At 38.6% G+C, this 20,832-nt stretch overlaps 2 long non-coding RNA genes across 3 annotated transcripts in view; one reads left to right on the forward strand and one right to left on the reverse strand.

Annotated features, from left to right (window-relative positions):
- Nucleotides 1-20,832, reverse strand: part of LOC111930154 (uncharacterized) — an 82,309-nt gene that overhangs the window by 11,149 nt on the left and 50,328 nt on the right. The window lies entirely within an intron of this gene.
- Nucleotides 1,270-6,149, forward strand: LOC147652554 (uncharacterized). The gene is made up of 2 exons (XR_015288273.1): nt 1,270-3,258; nt 4,172-6,149. It is a non-coding gene; the product is annotated as an uncharacterized LOC147652554 (long non-coding RNA).

Consider the following 20,832-nt stretch of genomic DNA (forward strand, 5'->3'; position numbering starts at 1 on the left):
TTATAGTCTATTTCCACCTGCAGGAAAAAATTAATGTCACAATATCTTATACCTGACATGTCAGACTTATACGAAGTTTTAAGTAAGTGACAGACACTGTGAGAAGTATCCTGGTCTGTCTAACTGCTAAAAACCTTCTCTCTATTGTCTAAAAATCATCTTTAGTCACCTGAAGTCTTTCCACCCTCACACACAGAAAACACTGTAGTAGCCCATTTCAGGCACTGCACAGAGGTTATTTTAATAAGGAAATTTTGCATATAAAGAAGAAACATTTTTCTTTGAAATACACATGCAGCTATTAATTATAAATTGGGGGGACTGTGCTGGGTTTGACTGGAAGAATGCACAGGTTTTTGAAAGTCATTGAGCTTGTCTTCCACTGACTGCTCATACACAAGTGGCATATCCATGAAGAAGCACAGTGGTTCCTTGGTTACTAAACCAGGAGAGAAGAATAACATCTCCCAACAGCACCACACTGAATTCACAACTTTAGGAATAGGTAGAAAAATGAGATCCAAGCACTGGTAGGTGAACTCAGCATTGCAGCTCTGGGTGAGTTTTCAGGGGAGATGCAGACTCAGTCTTCTGCCAGCTTTACAAGATGAACAATTTCCATTCAATGTGTGTGCTTGGACACATATGCACTCTGAATAAACAGATCACCCACAGACTCTACAGTATCTTTTACAAGTCTCATCAAAAGCAACTCAAAATCTCAAAATGGGGATTAATCAAAAAGACGTTAAAGGTTCAGTTGTCGGTCTGGTCCACATATAGTGGACACGTGCTCCTGAACAGTCCAGACACAAACAAGAAGAAAACAAACTGTAGATTAAACATTTTGCCTGTCTTCTGGTACAAGCTGATATGGACCTTAATCTTATTTGTATTTATGAAAGAATTAAAGCCATTTCAGTAACATCACATTTCATGCAGTATGCATTTGCAGGTTAGTTATTAAATAAAATCTATTTTTCAGAGTAGATTTTGTTAAAAGCCTCCATGAAAACCAGCACTATATCTTTACTGTTTAGATAGGCTTGGCTTACTCTTATTCTTGCTCAGACTGTAAAATAAAACAGGAGCTTACTGGGATATAAAGCTGGGGCCTTTACTACACCCTTTTAGCAATTCTTAGTCCTAAATTATGTATAGACACTTCATCTTATTATGGATCTTTTTAGGATTATGGCCCAGAGAACCCCTGTTTTAAAAGAAATATATGGCAGGGAGGTAAGGCAAAATACTGCCTTAAATACTGTTAAGTGCCATTGAATTCACCTCATTTGACATCATCTTTCAACAACCCTGGTTACACTGCAGTTTGTAGCAATAGTTATTAGTTATTACATTTCCTACAGTATCTTATATTATATTAATACAGTAATACATGTGAAGAAGACAAAGAAGGGCTCATTGAAAAAAAGCAAGAGGAGAACTGGTTACAAACTGCTGTGTCACAAACTGGTGAGATGAAATACACACAAGGCAGAACTCTGCTCAAAGAGATAGAGCTACCTGTAAAGGAAAAACCTACTTTAAGGAGTAACACCAAACCAGACACACAGACAGTGTTACTTCATGGAGTCAGAAGTCCAGGAAAAGAGTTTGTGTATCAAGTTTTCCCGTATACACACCAAAATAAACCACAAGCAATTTTGTGTAGATAATTTCTGGCTTCCTCTAGCATGCATGTTAATTACTGCAAGTGTTTTTAATTAATCAGAATTTTAAATATGGGAAACATGCTTTATGCAATAGTAATGGGGTTCTAGAGAAGATTAAGCTTTCAACTACTCGAAGTTCAACATAAAAAGGTTGTGTTCCATTTTAATTTACTATTCAGGGCTTTGCTATAATTTTGTGCAAACAGGCAATGAGGGACCACTAAAATGCAAGTAGTCCTGCTGGCACAGCCCTGCAATGAATTTAACATAAAGGTCTGTTTCTCTAATGCTAATTTAGTGAGGCTATAAGCTGAAAGCAGAAGCAGATTTAAATGAGATAATGGCAGAGGTTTGCACTGTTTTTATTTTCTGCTATGGAAGATCTGGGGAAAATATTCCACCTAAGTAGTTGTATTTCACTCAGTTTCCTGGATAAATTCTATGGGATAAAATCCCACAAATTTAAAAGGAAATGTCAAAAAATTGAAACCAACAACCAACAGAAAACTGAAGAAAAGCAAAATAAATCAAGCGAGGAGAGGTTTGGCATTTAATCCAGGGGCAAGGGAGATTTTGAGAAGACTTAAGAATATAAAGCAATAAAGCAAGTATGCTTCTTAACTGTTTTCACTAAAATGGTCTGGAGAAAAGAATGAACTTCGTGATATCTGAGGTACAAAATCAATGCTATTGAGATTATATGAATCAATCTACCCTCTTCTTCCAGGAGCTGATTCAGTCTGTCTGCAACGTCTGCTGGATTCCACTCGAAATGTTCATAGGAAGAAGATTCTCATTGACAAAATATATAGGCCTACTTTTATTTTTGTTTAACTGAGTTTATATGTACCCATAATTGCTTCCCCTTTCTCCTTCATGTTTCATACAGTCAATGTTTCCTGTAACTAAAGCAGGCACATTTTAACTACTTGTCTGCACAGACTCTAGAAAAAATAGTGACCTGAAGAAACTCTCCACATTTCACTGCAAGTACATAACCATTACTATTAGCCTCAACTGCTACCCACTTCCAAAAGCTATTTTATCATAGACAGATAATTTCATAGTTCCCTACAAGCAGTGCATAAGAAGCAGATTGTGACTTAACAGCAAATAACTGTTCAACCAAAACGCTAAAATTTGATGGTAATTACATGAATGGTAGTACATTACAAGGCAGCCAGCTATTACAAATTTAAAACATAAACTACTCTCCACACAATAGGTTTTGACACTTATATTAAATAATATTTTGAGAAGCTTTCTTTTTCTAGCCTGACATGAAGACTAAAATCCAGGTAAAAAAAATATAAATTTCAAAATTCTCCACCTGTTGGTCAGAACTGAGGTTATTGCCTGTCAGGTATGACGTGCCCATTTATCTCATGTAAGTGTAAGAGGAATGGTCTGATCTGATGGTGCACAAGCAAGGTGCAATTTCCTTGCTCCTATTTACTTGATTTCCTTTTGCTCCATTTAGGTATGAAACTGGGAGCTGAGCCTGCTGTCACTCAGGAGCTCTCACTGGTTGTGGAAATGAAGCTATCCGTCGTAACGCTGTACCTGTAATACTTCACAGGCTGAAGTACTAAGAAAATTTTCTGTAGAAATTGCTCAGGGCAAAATCAAATTCTCACTTAGTACAGGATTTTAATTTCACTCCTATGCAGGCAGTTGTGTGTGGTCTCTGGGATTTATGAAATACAGTGATTGAAAGCTTTGCTGGAGAGATTGCTCTATGTGCTCCTGGACTGAAAATGAGGAGCATCCCTCATAACCAGGCCCACTGGAGAACATCTCTGCTGCTTCTCATTATCTGTCACTCAATTATAAAATACTTCTATCCTTGATTTCTTGCATCAGTTATATTTTTATTTCAGGTTGTAAGAAATTCTCTCTGCAAGTATATGATTTAGGATCTTACCTCTGAAATGCTGAATTTAACTCATTGTTGATATGTCTGAAACAATTCAGAGGCTATTCCAGGATGAAGGAACAATTCATCCTGCTCTTTTCTTTTCATGTCTCTTCTTGTTGTTTTTTAATAGATTTCCAAGTATTTTTAATAGAATGACAAGTATTGATATTATTCTATTCAGAAGGTCCCAACTTCACTTTTTTTTTTATTAGTTACTAGTGAGAGAGGTCACTGAGAATAAAATAAGCAAAATAAGACTTGTATGACTTGAAAGCCACACAGCCTTCTCATTGCATGAACTATAGTGCAGAATAACTTTACATGTCTCAGAAATAAATCTGCATCTCAACTTGTTGTAAGAGAAAGATTTCTTCTGCATGTCACAGAACTGTGAACATTTACATGAAAATTTATCAAGTCTGATAAAAGGGCAGATCAGTTTTCACTGTGGCTATGAATTAATTTACGAGGTTTCAGAAAGGTTCTATATTCTTCCCTTTTCTTACAGAAAAATCAATGCCTTTTTTTTTTGTTGGTTTTTTTTCAGTTCTGAATTTAAAAGACAATTTTCTCCTTACAGAGGCACAGACTATAAAGAAGGTGCCCAGAGATGGTGGCAGTCACCAGCAGCTACATAACTAAGGAACTGACATTCATGGGAAGAGCCTTTAGACAGAAAATAAGAGAAATAGAAGCATTAAGGGAGAAGACAATGCATAAAGGTGAATTTGGAGACATGAAGAGAGAGACCTTGAAGAAGAAATCAAGATGCACAAAGAACAGGTCAAAAACAGAGGTCAAACCAGAAACCTGAGCAACTAAAAATTTGTATGACATATTTTGATAAAACCAAGATAAAAGTAGCTAAAAGTAGATATGAAATAAAAAAGCAAATCTTCAAAGCTGAATAATGAAACACTGAGTGAAAGTGAGAAAAAAGAGCAGTGTAGTGAGCAACAGAATTCCTGTTGTCTGATTTCTTAAAAATTTGTTTCTTATGACTTCACTTTCTTTTGTTGAGGAAAATGCAAACTTTGAGTGAAGTTTTTCCTGGTGTTGACAATTAATAATAATTAATAATTGTACATTCACTGGAAGAAGGAGCACATGCTGCAGCCTTTCCAGCAGGAAAGGCAAGTGCAAATCTTTTTCCTTCACCCAGTCATCAATCTTCATGAGAACTGCAGGAAGTTGGTATTTTTAAGATCTTCCCTCTGTTATTGCTGAGGTTTCAGCTTACCAATGGGTTAAAGAACGGGTCATTAGATTTAGATGCTCACATAAACACACACATAGCTGAATCAAATAAGCCTTAAGAAATAAGACAAATTGGGTGGAACAAATCCCAGTGGAAGAAGAGCTGGGGTTATTGAGTGGAAAGGAGATGAATGAGGCAAGACAAAGAGAAAACTTTGTCATGGCTCCAGGACAAATGGTGATAGAGGAGGTAAAACATATTGAGATAGTGTTTAATATAAAGAGACCTGAGAAGAAGGCAGAGGAGACTGATTTATTGAAAAACAGGAGGGGAAGGGATAGGATGTGAAAAGACTGTGTCTGACTGCTTCTGAAGTAGGAAGGGGAAGAGGAAGCTCTGTCTCCCCAGTGATGGGCAATATGGAACATGAGGTTTGTAAGGCAGAAGAGAGCTCAGTAAACTGAAGGAGGAGATAATGAGAAGGAAAGTGAGCATATGCAGCAGTGGAAAATACAGTAGTGCCACCTTACTGAAGTGACAGAAGGCAGTGGACCCAGGCAGCCAAGGACAGAGATGTGGATATGGGGAAAGGATAAGCTGACATAAGGATGAACTGTGTGAAGAAAATTGGGTAATGGGCATTAGATCACTTCTGCCTTGCAACTGTGTGCCAGGGCATGAGGACAAAGGCTGGAAAGGGCTGGCAGGCCTGCTCAGCTATTCTGTGTTGTGGACGCTGCCAAAGGGGCAGGTGGAGCATAACTGATAAATGCTTTGTTCATGGGAGAAATATTGAATTATGCCTGGTAATTATAGAGCAAGGGAACTAATGATAATGATGTGCCTGTGTATCAGTGGCTCTGGGAGTATCAATTAATCATTTTTACCAGTCAAAGATGGTTGTGAATTCTCCAACAAGACATGGCTTCATCAGAGCAGGCTGGTATCAGCACTGGGATGGGATCAGCATCTGTGATGAATCATGGAGTGGGATTCCAAGGGACTGCCAGGCATTCAGCCCCTACAAGCAAGGGAGCCAACTGGCTTGGGGGCCTAGAAACTCTGAAACTGCTTCCAGAGGGCAGACACATCCCAGCAATCCAGACCCAGGAAGGGAACAGACACTGAGCAAAATTAACACCATCATCAAAGTCACAGCTGCTGTTCAGGAGGTGGGCAGCACTGAGCCCAGCGAGCACCATACCAATTTCAGCCAGCAACTGCCAGGGGTCATACTTCATTTCAGAAATCCCATGTGTTGTTATTTGCAGGCTATCTTTTCGACAGAAATTCTGTCTTACAGGAAACATCAGAAAATGGTGTCTTTCCCAGTCTAAATAAAATATATCTGTATTTCTAAGATTTGGCCGACTTTGTTTCCCACATATATTTGCTACCTGCAGGATCATAGGTTTCTGAGTCATGGCGAATCATTAAAAGGTTTTTGCACTTGGAATTTTGTGCATCATTCTTCAACACACATCACTTATTTGATAATGGACATAAAATCTTTATGGCATGACTTGAGTCCTCTCAAATGCAGTTCATGCAAAAGGAAGAGACCCTCTGCTGATGCTGTTCCAGATCAGCAAAGGTGCAGAACAGACAAATGCAAACTGAGTCAATAAACTGTAAGCATTCATCATTGATGTTTTGTGAGGGAATATTGGTTCCTCAACTCAAGAGAAGTTTCAAAACTTCCAACCTATGATTTACTGCACTTGTATTTCACCATCTGTAAATGGGAAACAGGTTTCTATAATCTGAGATGCAATCCCAATAATTTTAGTGTATAGATAGGCCAGAAGATGCCTGTAGGCCTTTTCTTGGGGACAGCAGGGAGGCAAATTTTAATTTTTTTTTTTGTTTAGATACAGCTTCACTAAAACCCAAGCTTTCTAAACACACAAAAGATGACACAAAACTAAGAAGAGTTACTTTTCTTCCAAAAGGTTTCTTCATCTAATTTCTCCTCCCTCTTGCTATTTATGGTATCCCCTTTCTTGACTTTCTCTATCATGTTCTCTGAGGTTGCTGCAATGTCCTGTCCTTCACACAGTCAGAGGTTAGCCACAGTGACGTTGCAGCAGCCTGCACAAGGATGATAAAAAGCAGATTTGCTTCTCTATCAGCCACCGCGGAAACACAGAGGTTGGAAACTGTTTAAGATCATGGGTTTGTTTCTTGCAGTGACAAGCTGGCAGGAGCTACTCTCCTTGTTACTTATCAGAAAGAAGTTAGCTGCCTTTAACATGATCTCTCCTTGCTGCTGTCTTTACTGTTCTTTCGGTATCGTTCTGACATAGACCAAGTCTAAAATGTCACCTTATCATGTCACATGTTGTAGTTTAGAAATAAATATTTCTATTACAAGAAAAATTAGCCTTCTTTATCTGGTTTTAGGATGTAAGTATAAAATGGAAAATGCAGAAAAAATATTCCACCCTCAGCTGTGAGTACTATGTAACCGTAAGGTTATCTTTACTAGCACCATTACTTTCTCACATTTCAACTATCTATAAGATAGAATCATCCTTCTAGATATGAACACTTCCCCTATATTACTTATGGGTTTATACATAGATGAGCTTTGGGACAAGGTTTTTATAGCAAGTTTCTGGTCTATGACAAAACAAAAATAATGATCAAGCCCTTTCTGAGCAAGGAACTGTAGAATCACAGCCATCTGGAAGAGGTCATTTGTGATATAACAGCGTTTGTTTTCTCTCATGGGTCTCATGGTCCATTCTAATCTGTAGCTCTGCGTTTCATATATGTAGGAGAGAAGTGTTTAACATAGAAAAAAAAAAAAAAAAGTATTAACCAGTGGTTAGCTCAAGGAAACAAACAATGCTGGATGCAGTCTTGACAATCTTGTTCAGTACACAGCCTCAGATGGGGTAACTTTCCAAGGAAGATACACTGGCAGCTCAGTCCAGAATGCTCTGATGGGTATAACTGGACTAATGATAAAGACTTCTCAAGTGTAATTGGAAAAAGGTGTTCCACCTGCCACTGGCTGCTGTTTTCTTCCTGTTCCCAAGCACTGTGAATCTTGTAATCAATAAATAAATAGGACTGTACGGATCTTTTGTCTGCAAGAAGCACGTACAGCTGTGTGGGAAATGAAGCTGGAACAATATAAAACTCCCAGCTAAATACAGTTAGAACATTTGAATAAACTGGGTTAAGCTCCCTGGAGAAAATCACAAGTTAACTATTAACGAGTCTGCAAAGCTGAACAGGGAATAGACCACACCAACAGCACCTCAGCAACGACAACACAGTGGCTAATTGTGTGCACCTCTGATATTCAATAAACAGCAGGTTAGAAGGGATGAAATGGCTAAATATAATATATTACTGTCACAGCTGCCACTGTCTGTATCGCTTTTCTCCTTGTTTTCAAGATGAGATTAACTGTATTATCTATAAATAGACCAGGCTGTGCAAGTCCTTTACCTACAAATAGCACACACAGTTCCTCACAAAGCACCTTGCTTAGGCTGGTCTGAGCACAAGGAAAGATGTGTAATGGTAGAGAAGATGGTGGTGACAGTGGTTGCTGAGGCTGAAATCTTCAATGCAGCCACAGACCTGTGACAGCAATGGTACAAACTTCTTCCAGACTTTGCCATTATTGTTATTTTATGCTGATCCACATGAGATAACTCTGCAGGTGAAAGATATATCTATAAAACTTGCCATCTTATTTCCTTGGTTACCAAGTGTGACCTTGATACTACTTCTAGTTTCCAGCCACTAGAAAATGCATTGCATAATCATATACCAAGATAAATGTATGCCCTTAAGTAATCAAACCTGCTGGAATAAAATGAAGTAGTTGAGAACACAGTGAGATATTTTCCAGCAGGGATAGAGAGCCACTCCCCACAGTTGGCAAAAATCATCCAGAAAAGAAGTGTTTATTTTTAATCTCGCACATATCTTTTCTATCAGCACTTTCTGTGATTTTTCTGCTTAGTTGGGTCTCATAGTCCTTTCCACACAAGATCCTGTAATCATTCTCTGATAGCTATTATCATCAAAAATCAGGAACCTCTTTAAAGCTAAGTTTTTTTCCAAGCAATTTATTCCCTTTCCCAAAATGATACAAGAGTCTCAGTTTGCATTTCATGCTTCAGAAATGGCTTTCTCCTTCACCAAAACAAGAGTAACATTTGCCTTTTCCCCCACGTGAAGCAATTCAGAAATCCATCCTCCCTTTCTCCTTCCCACCCTGTTCAATCCCCTTGCTCCCTTTCCCACGTTACAGAAGGCTGGGCTCATAGTCCAGTGGAACAAGGTAAGCAACCCCTGGCCAGATGCAGTGGTAGAAGAAAGCATTTTGTACCCAGCACCATGCTCAGCCAGGCTGTGCTCATTCAAAAGCAGAAACAGTGCCCATCCCTGCACAGCCCTGCCTCGGGGCACAGGGAAGCTGGGCAGTAGAGCTCAGTCAGACATGCAGCACATTCCTCCTGCCACAACAGCTGGCAGGGCATCAAAGGTCAAGACACCTGGGCTTTGGTCACATGCATCTGACCAGGAAAAGACATTGGGGTTCTGTCTGCCTGCCTGCTTCCTGCAGGAGTGCTGAAAGGAGCTACAAATGCATCTGTACCAGTATAAAATTCTCCCTAACCTTTGTCTCATTGGCATTATGCTGTGCTAGAGAAATATATTTATTTTACAGTGTAATTCTAAAGGAAGTCAGGAAGAGTTTTCTGAAGAAACACAGATACGCCTTCATTTTAAAAATCTGAAAGAATAATAAGTTGTTACTCAACAATATGTTGAAACAAGTACTTTTTCTAGATCAAAGTGCTATTTATATTAATAGTTTCATTATGATACAAACAGAAAATACTCTGATCTAGAAAACAGATAAAATATCTCAGCCATTTCAAAGTAGCAAACTCAATTCAGTATTTTTGAAATAAACCCAGAACTTTTATTATCAAATATGCCAGTAGTAACATAAAACGTTCACCAGTAGTTAAAACTTAGGAACAAACACATTAAAGACATCCTATGTTAAATTGAAATACCAAAATTCTGAAATGAATTTGTCCAAAACTACTTTCCATTTTATTACATTTTCCTGGGGAATATTTACTGAAATTTGGAAGTTCACCAAATAAAAAAGGTTCTTTTGAGACATTTAAGTGACAAGCTGTTTTAATTAGAGTTTCTGGCCAGTGCTATACTTCTGGAATTTTACTTTACAGGTCCTTCTGTGAAGGAATGTCCCATTCTGCATGGAAGTGGAGAAATCCTCATTCAGCTTTATAGTGGCAGTGAAATCAGCTGTTCCAAACTTAGGTCAGGCATGTTGCTACAAGCTCAACAGCATCTTTGCCGCCTAAAGGCAAATGATCAGCAGCAGCCCTTGTCTCATGCCAAGCTCAAATCCAGGCCCTGGGGAGCCTCTACTATGTACAGACAATACTCTGGAGATGTCAAACTCCAAGCCCTTGTTTCTACTTGTTTCTGCTCCACAGCAGCTCTGCTCTGTACCATTTGGAGTATCCATTGGCACCCATTCAAGAGGTGCATGACTTGTACTGGAGGTAAACTGAGGCACAAAGTAATTATCCTTAGGTGGTAGGTGTTACCCTGAAATTAGTCTAAATTATAAGTGTCCTCTTTGGAAGAGAGTTCTGGATTTGGTATCCCTTGCAGCTGCACTAGAGAGGCTGTCCTCATAACTTCTCTAAAAAGTGCACACAAGCTGACCAAGCTTAAGTAAACAGGAGTCTGGATGTCAGGGCACATGGCAAACAAGATGGAATTGAGGGAACCTGCTCTTGCCTACTTGTGTCCATCTTCCTGCTCCTTAACACCTGGTCAATGTGGGATGTCAGGGAAGGAAACAAGCTCCAGGAATATCTGAGCTCTGAGGGACTGTCTCCAGCTTGAGACAACTCACAAGGGCAGTCTGTCTGACTGTGCCTTCAGCAGGGCAGCATTTTTATTACAAAACAACATTTACATTGAAACATAGTAATTTATTGATCCGCAGATAGTTACTTATAAACATTTATATATAAACAGCAATCAGTGTGGGTACTCCTGGAGGCCTTCAAGTGATCTCAGTGGTCCCAGACCATTGCTTGTCATAGCCTGAAAAGCCTGAAGCCATGGGTCAGAGTCCACAGTTTCACACCAGTGTCACAGAGAAGACCAGAGATACCCAGTCCTGTGGACTCCTGGTCTATCCACACATCCATATGCACAAGGGGTAGGGGAGCCCAGTGGCTTTAAGCCTTGGGCTACTTTCAGGAAAGGCAGCCAGTCACATCAGCTTTAGCAGCAGCTGAAGAAAACTGGCATCCCTTCCTGTAGAGAGAAGTGTACCACTGTGAAGGTTTTCAGTAGCCCTGTTTCTTTGACTGGATTATGTCTCTGATGTTTTTTATACATTTTGAGTAACTGTGCTGGCAAACTAGTTTATGGTTTAAACCAAAACTCAGTCTAGAGCAAAAATACACTGAAGTAATCCCAAGAGGTCAAGGAACTCGTTCACTCAATAACAGTTACCAAAGGCTTTGTGTGTGGCTGCTCTTTTATCATTTTTGGGCAGGTTTTCTTGCCTTCATAAAGATCACTGCAGCTTCTATTTAACGTAATGACCTTTAGAGGAAAAATGGCATATGGGCACAGAGGCACTCAGACCTTTAACCATTTTGGTAGAGTAGTGCAAGAGTCAAAACTCACCAGTGTGAAAGATAAAAGAGGAAGATGATGCAAAGTAATATTAACACAACAGCATTCACCAATCAGTATCCTCAGGACCATGTTAATACATTAAATAGCATTTTCACCAACTCATATTATCCCCAGTATGAGAAAAGGAAGAGAATCACAAAAAGAGCTGAAAGGATCTTTTCCACAAGAAGTCTGTGGAAAAAAAATAACTGGATGCCCTGGGGTTTTATTCTCAGCTAGTGTACTGCTAGTTTTGGACTAGATAACATTTAAAATAGCATTGTGTCATGTTCCGCTATGATGTCACTTAATGGCATCAGTCAGGATGTGAGAGGTTCTGTGTTAATGCAGCAGAATTCAAACACCTTGCTCAGATGTATGAAATTTTCTTTTAGTTAATTTCTCATTCCCTGGGTAATCATATTTTCACTCTGTTTCATGTAGGAGAACATGAAAAGCAGAGGCACAAATTCAAGACAGTCAATTATTCTTCATATATCTCATAATAGTTGTACATTAAATTGAGGATCTCTTGCAGGGCTTCCATACCTACATAACTTACCTCTTACCTATTTGGGTGAAGAATTACCCACTTTCAGTTCATAACATCTCTATTGCACTTACCAGAGTAAAAAGATGAAAACATTACTGAGACCTAGACAGTTCCTGACACTTGGAACTGCTGTGGTAGGAACAGCAGTAACACAGCTCCAGAGTCACCCTGTTGGTACTGCAGCTAACCAAATCCAAAGTCTGTCAACAGTGCGTTGGTCATTCACAGGGATTCACCCTCACAAGATCGAGAGCTGGCTTTGTTACCTGACTTCCTTCTGGGAGACAACATTGTCTGAGGAACCAAAATCTGCTGAAGAATGCCCTTCTTGGTGTCTCTAGCCCTGGCCCTGGTCAGGCCCCAGGCACTGCAGCATTGGTCTTGTTTTTGTGCCCTGAGAGGCAGGGAGGTGATGCAATTCGTGCTACAATCGCTTCCACTCCTGGCTGAGGTTTTACTGGCTTGGCCCTTCAATTACAGCTTATGTTGACAGGAGCTGACTTAAACAGGGATTAAATATAGTGCTTCAGTGTGACTATTCACACATACAAGGAAGGTGATGAAAAATAAATGAGGAGTGTATTATTATAGTTTTGGGGTTTTTTTACTTTGTAATATATTTAAAAGCTATCTCCCACTGCTGTTCTCTTTTTCCAATTTTGACTGGAAGCTGGGACCTAATTCTCTGCTGCTTTGCATTTAACAGGGAAAAAATGCTGCTATCACAAGTTAGGTTTCTGCAACTCCCAGTTTTTAAATATGTAAATACGGGGGTATCGCTGAGAATCAGACCTAGACAGCAAGATTTCTAGCTGAAGTCAAATGAGCTCTTCTGATTTACCCAAACTGATTACCCCAGTTTGGTCTCTGCTCAAAGCTTAATGTGCTTCATGTTTGAACTTCCCTAAGAAATCTGATGGTAACTGACTGACAAGCCCACAGCTGCATAACAAAGCAGCTTGCACTTTTCATTTGAAATCATATTTAGTTAAGAAAAGCAAATTCTCCATTCCTATGAGCTATCCAGCAGAGGCATAGAGAAGATAATACAAAGAAACTCATGGATATCTTTTGCTACATGTCCATTTAACTGTCATTTGAAGACAGAATCACTTAATTATCACTACAGTGACTACCAATTAATGCTAAATATTTTAATTTCAGCCTTCTGGATGATTTTGATAGTCTTTATCAATTGTGATTAATCAGATATTTGCTCCAAAATACTAGATACCAATAAACTCAAGTGCTTCCTGTTCATAAACACCTTTTTTTCCCTGTCAGCATTCACAAATCCTACTTATATAAAGCCTCACCACTACACCAGACATAAAGATTCTCAAAAATGGTTTGTCTGCACGCAAGAAAGCTCAATAATTTCTCAGATAAACAGTAGGCTTCAGTTAAACCTCACATATAGAAGCATTTTTCATGGCTTTGGTTGGTCTTGTCCCATTTTTTTTCTAGCTGGGGGTGAGGTGCTCTCTGAGAACCTCCCAGTACCTCACTATGGGCTGCCTGAAAATGCCAGATGACTACAAAACCGTGCAGGTTTTCTCCAAGAGATTAAAGACATGCAAGTAGCATCTAAAACACTGATATCAAGAAAATCCCAGACAGCTCATCTATTTGGCAAAGACAGACTCTGTAAGTGAGGAAGTCACAGAGGTTAGGAATTTGAGTGATTTCAAATGAATGTGTCCAGCCAGCCACACCACCCTTTAAAGACAAAAATGGTATATTTAAAAAGCAAGGCTGTTTACAGCTTCAGAGCATTTTAGAAAATAAGCTCTAGTGAACAAGCAAATCAAGACAATTTGTTTTGCTGCAAGAGCTAGTATGAAACAGATTTCAAAATGTCTGATTCTAATATAAGGAAAGAGCCTGGTGAACTCAGCAAGACAATGAAATTCTTAAAAATGAAGGAGACTTGAACAAATGGATGTGCTCATAAATGCTGCATAATGTTTGAGATAGAGTCATCTCCCTGATTATAAGAACACTTCACTCTGGTGACAGAAGGCTTGCTGATCATCAACTTGTCACAAAGAGGCAATTTTAAAACTTAAACCAAATATGGACTTTTTTTTTAAATCCAGAGTCTTATAGACCTCCTTCTTGAATGTAAATGAAAGAGTTTGAAATGGTGCTATTGAGGATTGTGCACAGAAATATTTAGAAGGGTGAAGCAGCACCCAAAAGGCTTTATAAAAGGAGGAGCTCTTTGGTATACATAAATATAATAATATAAAAGAGGATTTCTCCATATGGAATAGCACACTCAGAATATGAAGAAAAAAACTTTAACATTTTAGCTATCAATGGTAAGTGCATCATATTTTGGAGAAATTATGTTCTGATTCATTTTCAAATGGATCAAAATTATCTACAAAAATCATCTGCCTTATCCTGGAGGGGAAAAAATGTTGAAAAACTGAAGAAAAATCACTGTGTATAAATTAAGACATTAATTAGTTCCCTCTGTGGTAGTCCAAACCAGTGAAATTATCTGGTAAAATTCAGAAACTTCTTGCCCCTCTTTCACCAAAACAAACAAACAAAGCCAAAAGCACAAGATGATATTTCAGATGAGATTCCAATGCCCAAGATTAAAACACAGGAACTGAGAACATGTTTCAAACATGTTAAGGCCATGTACATGAGAACCTTTGGAGGATGGGGCACTAGCAGGAAATTATGACTTGATCACAAAATGGCAAATTAACTCTCATTATCTCAGTTACAAGATTTTCCCCCAAAATTCTGGCACTCATGAAATATCACCTGGTAATTAAAACTGTATTTACTAATGGGTCACATAAGAGACAAGCTATAGAGTCAAAAAAAGAAAAAAAAAGGAAAAGGAAAATAAAAAAATCAAAACTCAGAAACTTCTCTTAATCAGAAGGAAAATAAAAATTCTTTCATATATTCATTAAAAGAAATTGTAGGAAATAGATGATTTCTCCACCAGGAGGAAGTGATAACGCTAGGGAAAGAGAAAGGGGGCCATTTAATATAAATGTATACTGTTTGCTTATGTTATTTATAATATTTCCAGACAAGAGACAAACTAGCCTAGCTTCATTAGAAAGTATAATGCAAAGGCTGAAATTTCCATGATCAAGATTATGTCTAGAATATATGATTCATAGCTGTTTTTAAAAGACAAACTGCATAAAAACTATTAAGTTACTTATTCTTGACCGTAAATATGAAATAACAGCAGAAGACTGAGATGAGATCATGCACATGATAAATACTTGCTCCAAAACTAAGTGTCAGGCAGGATTCAGTACAATCTAGCTTACAGAATGTGTGTTTCCCTATTGTTATCTCACAAGATGCGCAATATTGCCTCAGATGTCTGTATGAAATACGAAACAGCCTGGTTTTCCTTCATACATACAATATGGGAATACTAGATGGTAAAAATATTTGGAAAATCCATCTTGAAAGCAATAAAAAATTGTTAGAGACAGAGCTTGAACAGGACTTATGGACATGTGTATTGGGATTCGGTCCATTCAGAAGATTTAAGATGGGCATGAGGAAGCTACTCTTGCTGCTGCTCTTTGTAGCCAAAAAAAAAAAGCAATCTAAAAACCATGGACCCTAGGAACAGCTCCCATTATATATCACTGGGAAACAAATGGTTAGTGCAGTATCTAATAATGGAAGGGTTGACTTATTCTGTGATAGTAGTGCCACAGAAATTCTCAAAATCGGACAAAAGGGGTGGTGTACCTTGCAAAGAAAAGATGACACAGCAGAAGAACTGAGCTTATGGAGAAGCTTTGATACAGATAGTGCTGTCTTGTAAAAAGAAAAGGAGCAAAGAACATCCCAATGAAAAAAATAACTGAACTGGGTATTTCTCCTTCTCTTATCTCCTATACTGCCTTCCTTCCAAAGCATTTTCACCTCCTCCATACTAGCAAATATCCAGCTCCACAGTAAAAGCTACTGGAAAAGGTTAACTATTCATAAAATTCAAAAACAGAGGACAGCTACACTCAATCTGCAGTTATGTATTCTTAGTCACATAGAAAGCTGTCTTAATGCCTTCCACAGCAACTGCAATGGAAATGTTTTTATTACAAATGGATAAAAATAAATGTTCTTAATTTTGAAGACATTGTTTTAATTTTTTTTACAAAAACACTCTTTTTTTTGGTTTCTCTCTTTCCTACTCAAGTGCTTTAATTTACAAAGGAAAAATAGCTAATCTGCAAAGAGATGCAAAGGAAAATGAGTTTAGTGGGACAGATCAGAAACAACTTCTTTCTTTCAGCATCTTGGCTACTCAGATTACTTTTGGACTGTTACCACAAGGGTGGAACAGAGACACAACATCCTTATTATCTTGATGCTTGAAGGTGAAAATTGCAGCTGCATATATGCATTCAAAGCATTAAAGTACAGACCAAATCAGTGAAAGCTGTTTAATTATTTACAAAATGAAGATGATAGATGAAAATAAGGAAGCAAATACAGCCTGGTCAGAAAGCTAAACACATGTCAGGAAAAAGAGGACTCCAATCTCTGCCATTGGAAAAAGAGCAGACATGAGCAGAAGCTGTTTGTACCACATCCAGGAAAAAGAAGACTCTGATTTCTGTCATTGGAATAAGAGCAGACATGAGCAGAATCTGTTTGTACCACATCCAGACTTTCTACCTGTAAATTTGCTTTGCAGAGGGTTGAAGAGGAATTAAAACAGGTGAGGGAGGCACCCTGGCACTACTGCTCTGGTCCTTGCAGGCTAAATGCCATGATATTAGGATTACTGCAAAATCTTGTCAGCAGTGAAACAGTATATTTAGAGTTTAGTCTTCTACACAAGAATGAACTGCACTGGGAATGACACAATTCCAATCAATACTGATGTACCTTTCCAAACATCTCCTATTTTTACAATCTACAAATTAAGCATCAGTGGCAGATTTAGACGTCTCTTCTCACACCTGAAGAAACCAAAAAGAAAATAGAATAATGATAGTGTGGGACTAGATAACAAAACATTTACCAATTTCAGACAGTTTCCATGTCTTGAAGTATTTTTTGTTTCAAAAGATGAAGAAGCAGTATTAATGGTAAGACAGAAATTTGTAGTTCTGTCCAATAAATAGTTCAAAATTAAATTTTCAAAGTATCTTATGTTCTCTCTTTTGCAGTTTTTTTCTGTACAGACAAGGCTAAATAACCTTACAGTTAACCAAAGCTTAATCAACCTCATTAGACTCCAAACTATATTTGTGAGGTCAAGTTTTCATTCCCAGCCTCTGCTGAAGGACTGCAGTGTCATTTCAAGCCAGGCTTTTTCCTTCTTTGTGGCCTCAATTTCCACCGGTACACAAGGGGTAGTGCGATAGTCATACTCAGCTTTGTACAATTTATTACATTTTAAATTGCAAGGCAGTCAGTGAATCTTGCTCCTTGTTCATGTGGACACAAAAACAATCCTATTTTTGTCTTGCAGCTATTCAAAGGGTTTTGTTGTTGGCTGTGCCTCTGTATTGTGCTTTGAGCCTGCACTGCAAGTGCCGATACATCAGGATGCACGGTGATCTCACAGCCTGGATAGAACCAGGTGATATTCACAGTCACATGAAAAACCTCTGTCCCTGTCACACACATGCACACTAAGCCACCTGTCTGCACTGGTCTGGCAGTCAAATGAAGTTCCAAAGATGCTGCTGAGAAATTCTTGCAGTATTATCTGAACCATATCTTGGGAAAGATTTGTTTCAATAATTTTATTACAAGTGCAAGGAGTCATGAGTGCATGAACTGCAAGTTGCCTACCCTACAGCCTCTCAAAAACAAAAAAGGAATTTTAAAGGTTGATGACATCACTGTTCTGCAGTTGTAGAGCATTCCCCACCTGAGCACAGAACTGATTTACTTCAAGCAATGTAAAACATGTTCCAGAGTCATGGAAATTACATGCCTTCCATGCAAGGGATCTAAACAAGAAAAATGGCTGTGAAAAATTGCTGCAAATAGCAAGCAGAATAAGCAGAATAATATAAGAATATTTTCCTCATATGCTGTATTACATGGCCTAACACTGCAAACTCTGCTTTGAGGAGCAAATCTGCCCTGCCAGCCGGACAGTGCCAGCATCTTTCCTGCCCTGTTGCTTTCCTGATCAGCAACAGAATCTAGTGCCATTATCACTCTTACACTGTGTCATCCTCAGCTCTTGGACTAAAGACCATCCATCAGTATCCTTCAAAAAAGCTACCAGTAGTGCTGTTCTACACATCTTCTTGGTATACAGAGATGAACCAAAGTCTTAGAAATACCTAGATTAATCTCTAATATAATTAATTCAGTACTGACCCTCCCAGCTATTCTGTGATGCAGAGTTAAGAATAAGACATTTTCTTTCACCTGCTTCAAGACAATTGTTTGACAGGAGGCTGTTTATAGGACTGTTATTAGACCTAATATTAAAGATGAAGGCGAAAAAATATCTTTTGTCCTATAAATGGTCAGAAACAAAGCAGAAAATATTTTATATTCTTTTTTTCCTGCAGTTCCTTTCTCTTCAGAAAAGGCTGGATGACCTTGACAGCAAGGCTTCAGACCATGCTCGTGAGATCAGGTTTCCATTCCCAGCCTCTGTTGAAGAATTGTAAGACTTAAGAAGCCTCTGCTGTTGCACAAAGATTGAATTTCATTAACATGAAACAAACAACCCAGGGTTCAGAATGCTGCAAAGTAGATCAAAAGGTTAATTCTTCCTTTGATGGAACAAGAAAGAGCTTTTAATACTTCAGCATGCCCACAGTGCTGACAGTAATAGGGGATTGTGAGTTTGTCAGTCGCAGGCTGAAAGGTGATAGCATTTGTCACTTAGAAGAGATCTGGGCCTGAATCCTGCCGGGTGACAAACATGTGATAAAGCACTTTCACTGACAAACAGCAGAATGCATAAAACACAGGAAGATTTCGTTGCCAAAGCACAATATTCTCTAATGGAAACAATAGCCCTCTGAAAGCAGCTTTGTTCTCAGAAAAACAGCCCCACTGGGTTTTGGTTACTATGCTGGTGCTCCATCAGTGTCTATCACTGATCATGGGACTTCATCCCATGCAGACAAAACCTGATTACAAGCCTTCTTTTTCCTTGTACCTCATCACCTTTTTCCCTTTTTTTGGGTGGGAGAGGGGGTGCAAAGTTGCCAGATTTTCTTTCTAAGATCTGCCTACTAGTTCTAGATATTTTGTACAAACACTTTGTGAAGTTGAAAAACCTTCAGTTCATCTCTTACCCACAAGGTGACATAACAGTCTCCTACTAGAATAAAGGCTGAGAAAAGCATTCTTTTCTGTTTGAGTAATTTTCTACAAACATACTGGGGTTTGAGGTTTTTTCTTGGGTAACTGGGACTTTCAGAGTTGTCTAACTAATGATATTTATGCGTGCTTTTTTTCCCTAAAGATGAAAATATTAAATGTTTCAGTGTTCCCAGAGAGAAATCTTAGGTTCCAATACATGACGCTGAAGCAGAGTACTTTGCTCTGTCTCAGCACAATGTCAAGCCACAGCTCCCTAGACTGGCATATGCTTCATGCCCACACTCTCTCCTTGAGGCTGAGCTCTCCTCCAGCTCACACCTTCTGTGAGGCACAGTGACCTCTCTTCTTGGTCTCTTCCCTAGTGCAGGTACCATCAGGTTTGACAGACAAATCCAGAGGCTCAAAATAGCTCTCTAAATCTATTTTATTGCTTGAAAAAATGTTCAGCCCTTTGATTTTTTTTTCCCCCTCAATGAAAGCTGTCTGCAAAAAGAAATTCTTAGCAAATCTGCTCAGCTGAAACCTCTTTCTCTATCAGGTGTTTTCTTTAGATTTTGTATTTGAGCCCTACATTTATTTTTTGTTGTTAGTAATTTTTTAATTTTTTTTTTTTTTATTTCTACCCTAATTAGATATGGACCTTTACTGCTAAGGTGTCATAAAAACTGGGGGACAGGACAGGACAAGACAGTAGAGAACGGGAATTCTGCTTTACCAGTGCAGCAAGCTATTTTCACACAGAATATTTAGATCTCACTTCCCAGTCTGGAAACCAACTTGTAAGCTTCCACTGGGGTTATGGAGAAAATGCTTCTGTGCTTAACGCCTGGTACATGTGGCTGCTCCTCCTTTGCTACACTCCAAAGGTCCTGCACTTGAACATGTGTGTGATGCCACAGACTGGGAACTGCAGTCTTTGCAGTCTGCCCTTCATAAACACAGTCAATGCTGCCATCTGCTTCACTTTTTAAAAGCACTAATTCTTGAAAAGTAAAGTATCAGTGCGCCTGCTGTCCACCAGCAAAGAAAAAGGTAGAGAAGTTCTTAAATAATAGCTTCCCACACCATCATCTTTTTAAGTCTTTTAATGGCTGGTACTATCATGCAAAGAGAGACGATATCTGCATTAATCTTCAGATACATCTGAATAATCTTCACCTATAAAGTAAGACCAAGATTTCCATTATTTAAGCTGTTGGCAAAACCAGCTCCAGAATTTACTGTAACAAAAATCCAAGCTTTTTGCAGCTTCCTGATAACACTGTAACAGATACGCTGTTTCTGAAAGAACTGTTATTTTCAGGATGATATTTCCATTCATTGCTGAACCTGTTTTGCAGGAAACACTAGCACAACATTTTGAAAACAAATCCAGTCCTTTGTGGAAAATTACTTAGTTGATCTCCTTCATCTTTTGCCATCAACTTAGAGGGATTTTCCTTCTCTTTCAGTACAACTTAGTCAGATA

Source organism: Cyanistes caeruleus, chromosome 6 (assembly GCF_971803275.1).
Source record: "Cyanistes caeruleus chromosome 6, bCyaCae1.hap1.1, whole genome shotgun sequence".
In the NCBI taxonomy this organism is placed as follows: domain Eukaryota; kingdom Metazoa; phylum Chordata; class Aves; order Passeriformes; family Paridae; genus Cyanistes; species Cyanistes caeruleus.